Source organism: Salmo salar, chromosome ssa27 (assembly GCF_905237065.1).
Source record: "Salmo salar chromosome ssa27, Ssal_v3.1, whole genome shotgun sequence".
Lineage (NCBI taxonomy): Eukaryota > Metazoa > Chordata > Actinopteri > Salmoniformes > Salmonidae > Salmo > Salmo salar.
In genome coordinates, this window is record NC_059468.1 from 26,654,364 (window position 1) to 26,660,698 (window position 6,335).

The following is a 6,335-nucleotide window of genomic DNA, read 5'->3' on the forward strand; positions in this document are numbered from 1 at the left end:
GACCAGCATGTTGAAGGGCCCTCCGGACACGTCACCTGCATTGCCCATCTCCTGAGCCTGGTGCATGAGGCTTTTCCAGAGGTGTTTGAGGATGTGAACAGGCTGTGTGCTCTGGTGAAGAAGGTGTTCTCACAGGCACCACAGCTTCATCTTCAGCTGAGAGCATTCATGCTGGAAAATGGCCATTCTCCTGTGATGCCTGGCAGAGTATAGTGAGGGAAAAAAGTATTTGATCCCCTGCTGATTTTGTACGTTTGCCCACTGACAAAGAAATTATCAGTCTATAATTTTAATGGTAGGTTTATTTGAACAGTGAGAGACAGAATAACAACAAAAAAATCCAGAAAAACGTATGTCAAAAATGTTATAAAATGATTTGCATTTTAATGAGGGAAATAAGTATTTGACCCCCTTTCAATCAGAAAGATTTCTGGCTCCCAGGTGTCTTTTATACAGGTAACAAGCTGAGATTAGTAGCACACTCTAAAAGGGAGTGCTGCTAATCTCAACTTGTTACCTGTATAACCTGTTGGGGATAGGGGGCAGTATTTGCACGGCCGGATAAAAAACGTACCCGATTTAATCTGGTTACTACTCCTGCCCAGTAACTAGAATATGCATATAATTGTTAGATTTGGATAGAAAACACCCTAAAGTTTCTAAAACTGTTTGAATGGTGTCTGTGAGTATAACAGAACTCATTTGGCAGGCCAAAACCTGAGAAGATTCCAAACAGGAAGCGCCCTCTCTGACCATTTCTTGGCCTTCTTTGTCATCTCTATCCAAAACAAAGGATCTCTGCTGTAACGTGACATTTTCTAACGCTCCCATAGGCTCTCAGAAGGCGCCAGAACGTTGAATGATGACTTTGCAGGCCATGGCTGAAAAACAGTAGCGCATTTGGTAAGTGATCAATCTGAGAACAATGAGACTGGTGCGCGCGTGCACGAGACGACTCCATGTTTACATTTTCAGTCTTTGAACGAAAACAACGACTCCCGGTCGGAATATTATCGCTATTTTACGAGAAAAATCGCATAAAAATTTATTTTAAACAGCGTTTGACATGCTTCGAAGTACGGTAATGGAATATTTTGAAATGTTTTGTCACGAAACGCGCCGGGCGCGTCACCCTTCGTTACCCTTCGGATAGTGTCTTGAACGCACGAACAAAACGCCGCTATTTGGATATAACTATGGATTATTTGGAACCAAACCAACATTTGTTGTTTAAGTAGAAGACCCGGGAGTGCATTCTGACGAAGAACAGCAAAGGTAATCCAATTTTTCTTATAGTAAATCTGAGTTTGGTGAGTACCAAACTTGGTGGGTGTCAAAATAGCTAGCCTGTGATGGCCGGGCTATCTACTCAGAATATTGCAAAATGTGCTTTCACCGAAAAGCTATTTTAAAATCTGACACCGCGATTGCATAAAGGAGTTCTGTATCTATAATTCTTTAAATAATTGTTATGTTTTTTGTGAACGTTTATCGTGAGTAATTTAGTAAATTCACCGGAAGTGTTCAGTGGGAATGCTAGTCACATGCTAGTCACATGCTAATGTAAAAAGCTGTTTTTTGATACAAATATGAACTTGATTGAACAAAACATGCATGTATTGTATAACATAATGTCCTAGGAGTGTCATCTGATGAAGATCATCAAAGGTTAGTGCTGCATTTAGCTGTGGTTTTGGTTTTTGTGACATTATATGCTAGCTTGAAAAATGGGTGTCTGATTATTTCTGTCTGGGTACTCTGCTGACATAATCTAATGTTTTGCTTTCGTTGTGAAGCCTTTTTGAAATCGGACAGTGTGGTTAGATTAACGAGAGTCTTGTCTTTAAAATGGTGTAAAATAGTAATATGTTTGAGAAATTGAAGTAATAGCATTTCTAAGGTATTTGAATATTTTGTTCAATCAAGTTCATATTTATATCAAAAACCAGCTTTTTACATTAGCATGTGACGTTCAGAACTAGCATACCCCCTGCAAACTTCCGGGGAATTCGCTAACATTTTACTAAATTACTCACGATAAACGTTCACAAAAAGCATAACAATTATTTTAAGAATTATAGATACAGACCTCCTCTATGCACTCGATATGTCTGATTTTAAAATAGCTTTTTGGTGAAAGCACATTTTGCAATATTCTAAGTACATAGCCCAGGCATCACGGGCTCGCTATTTAGACACCCGGCAAGTTTAGCACTCACCATAATCATATTTACTATTATAAAAGTTTGATTACCTTTTGTTGTCTTCGTCAGAATGCACTCCCAGGACTGCTACTTCAATAACAATTGTTGGTTTGGTCCAAAATAATCCATCGTTATATCCGAATAGCGGCGTTTTGTTCGTGCGTTCCAGACACTATCCGAAATGGTAAAGAAGTGTCGCGCGCATGGCGCAATTCGTGACAATAAAATTCTAAATATTCCATTACCGTACTTCTAAGCATGTCAACCGCTGTTTAAAATCAATTTTTACGCCATTTTTCTGGTAGAAAAGCGATAATATTCCGACAGGGAATCTCCTTTTCGGCAAACAGAGGAAAAATCACAAAGGCGGGGGCGGTCGGGTCACGCGCATAAGCCCAGAGTCCCTTGATCGGCCACTTGAGAAAGGCGATAATGTGTTTCAGCCTGGGGCTGGAATGACGACATTCTGTTTTTTCCCGGGCTCTGAGCGCCTATGGACGGGAAGTGTCACGTTAGAGCAGAGATCCTTAGTAAAAGATAGAGATGGAAAAGAAGTTCAAGAAATGGTCAGACAGGCCACTTCCTGTAAAGGAATCTCTCAGGTTTTGACCTGCCATTTGAGTTATGTTATACTCACAGACACCATTCAAACAGTTTTAGAAACTTTAGGGTGTTTTCTATCCATATGTAATAAGTATATGCATATTCTAGTTACTGGGTAGGAGTGGTAACCAGATTAAATCGGGTATGTTTTTTATCCAGCCGTGTCAATACTGCCCCCTAGCCCTAACAGGTTAAAATGCAAATCATTTTATAACATTTTCGATATGCGTTTTTCTGGATTTTTGTTGTTGTTATTCTGTCTCTCACTGTTCAAATAAACCTACCATTAAAATTATAGACTGATCATTTCTTTGTCAGTGGGCAAACGTACAAAATCAGCAGGGGATCAAATATTTTTTTCCCTCACTGTACATGGTTGTGCTCATCGACTTCACTACGACCTTACCAGAAACGGTGAAGTGCGGCAAGGCCCAGCTGAAAGCCCATTGTTCACTGTGGAGCATAGTGTGTGAGATAGTGGCTACCTTCACAAAGCTGGAGGAGACCTCTGTGCCAACAGCTCACAACAAGCTGGAGGACCTGCAAATGCAGTTTGAGTATGGCAGAACAGCTGGTACTGACGACTGGCGCCCTCATAGAACTGAGCTGCTGGGACAGACTCTCCTGCACTGAGTTGTTCCAGTCTGCCATGGCAGCATGCTCCATCAAGCTGAAAACTGTGCTTGAGAAGCAGCCCTACCTTCACTTGTTCAAGTCACTAACTGTTCTAGAGCCAGCCGAAGTGGTAGGTGCAAGAAAGGACATTAAGTACTACATCCATGCCATCTCTGCTCTGAGCCTGTGTGTCTGCAGAGGAGTGGCACAGATACATGGGCATCGACAAGGCAGACGCTATAGAAGTGAATGCGGTCGAGTGGTGGGCAGCTAGGCAGGACAGGATGCCAGTCTTAGCTCACATTGCGGCGATGCATCTGTGCCTCCCCACCACCTCAGTGGATGGAGAGAGATTTTTCTCACATTATCAAATGCTATTTAGTCAGCGTAGAAGGAGACTCACAGAGAAACATTTTAAAATGTTGTTGATTGCTAAGTAAAAAGAATGTCAGTCACTCACCCACACCCACCAACTCTACTGCTCTTTCTGTGTTTTGGTTGGATAATAGTTCATGAATGGTTCATGGTGAATGGAATGAAGAGACAGAATTGTTAATCTAATCTATTTGGTGTTTATGGATTTATAGATGGATTTATCAATTTATTATTTGCACTTTGTTGATGACACTATTTCTTTATCTGTCACGCTTGTCGTCGGTTAAAGAGGACCAAAACGCAGTAGGTATGTGAATGCTCATCTCGCCGTTTTAATGAATACAAAATGAACACCAAAATAACAAACAGAAATAACGACCAACAAAAACAGTCTGGCAAAGCATAAGGCTAACACAGAACAATCACCCACAAATAACAAACACAAACACACCCTAATATATGGGACTCTCAATCAAAGGCAGATAGACAACACCTGCCTTCAACTGAGAGTCCCAACCCCAATTAACCAAACATAGAAACAGACATACTAGACTAAACATAGAATACCTGAAAACCAAACAGTGCCCAAAAACCCCGGAATACTTAAACCAAATGCCCCTTCAACAAAACACACCACCCCGAACCACATAAAACGAATACCCTCTGCCACGTCCTGACCAAACTACAATACCAATTAACCTTATACTGGCCAGGACGTGACATCTATCATGTTTTTCCAGAAGGAAAGGTTTATAATAAAATGACCATATAAAGGTTGAGTCTGTGTAGAGGTTATTTTTGACTGAGCTTTAGTAGAAGGATAACCGTAGGTTCACTTTAATATAATACACAGAATTAAGCATGTGTGTACATAAAACCATGTTCCCAATGTTATTAAATAATGTTACTACACTAGAGTAAAAAAAGGTATTGCCGCAGAAAATAGAAAAAAAATCGCAGCAGATTCCGTTTGGGTTACATCTAATAGTTCAGCAGAGAGGAAAGATGACATCCCCCGAGGTATGCTGGATAAAGCCACACAATCAATGAAAGAGAGGGAGGCTAACCAGCCATTCAGTGTCTGTCTGATGAGGCCAATGTGTAGCACATTGGGATGTGAAACTTAGTCCTCAGTCTGAAGTGTCCCCACTTGCACCAGCAAATATCTAGCTTTTCGCATGGGGAGACTGGTAAGACGCTTCGGGCGGGCGATCAAATGTGCTAGTAAACAGAGGTCCTTGGTTTGAGCCAAATCAGGAGGAAGTGCTACTCGCTAAGCGAGCAGTGTGACGTCCGTTATACATGCACGTCTCCATTCCTTAACCTTTATCACTGCATCACTCGGGGAGATCCAGCCATATCCCTACTCAACCTAGAGACAACACCTCACTGGTCAGGTATGACAAACACCAAGATTGTTAGAATGGATATTGTCTGCCATTGTGACGTTGGTCTCTCTCGCACTCACTCTCTTTCTCTCTCTCCTCCCCTGCTTCAATTATACATTCTCTACATTCCCTTTCCTGTCTTTTCCTTCTCTTTCCACTTCCATTCTTTCGCCCCACCATCTTTCTTTTGAATCTAAGGCAACTCTGTATATACTGTATAAGTCACCTAAGGCAGCAGTGGTGATCTCATGTTTCTCACAACTAAAGTAAAGTATCTGAGCAAACACCAAAGAAAACGTATGAGTGCCTTGAAGGTTCCTTTGAAGAAGAAAAACATATTTCCTCTTTCATTGTTCTCCCTTGAGTTAATGCACAGTACCAGTCAAAAGTTTGGACACACATACTCATTCTAGGGTTTTTCTTTATTTTTACTATTTTCTACATTGTGTGATAATAGTGAAGACATCAAAACTATGAAATAACACATATGGAATCATGTAGTAACCAAAAAAGTGTTAACCTCTCTAGGGTCGGCGGGACAAAATCGTCCCACCTACGCAACAGCCAGTTGAATCCCGTGGCGCGTTATTCAAATACCTTAGAAATGCTATTACTTCAATTTCTCAAACATATGACTATTTTACACCATTTTAAAGACAAGACTCTCGTTAATCTAACCACACTGTCCGATTTCAAAAAGGCTTTACAACGAAAGCAAAACATTAGATTATGTCAGCAGAGTACCCAGCCAGAAATAATCAGACACCCATTTTTCAAGCTAGCATATAATGTCACATAAACCCAAACCACAGCTAAATGCAGCACTAACCTTTGATGATCTTCATCAGATGACAACCCTAAGACATTATGTTAAACAATACATGCATGTTTTGTTCAATCAAGTTCATATTTATATCAAAAACCAGCTTTTTACATTAGCATGTGACTAGCATGTGACTAGCATTCCCACCGAACACTGCCGGTGAATTTACTAAATTACTCACGATAAACGTTCACAAAAAGCATAACAATTATTTTAAGAATTATAGATACAGAACTCCTCTATGCACTCGATATGTCCGATTTTAAAATAGCTTTTCGGTGAAAGCACATTTTGCAATATTCTCAGTAGATAGCCCGACATCACAGG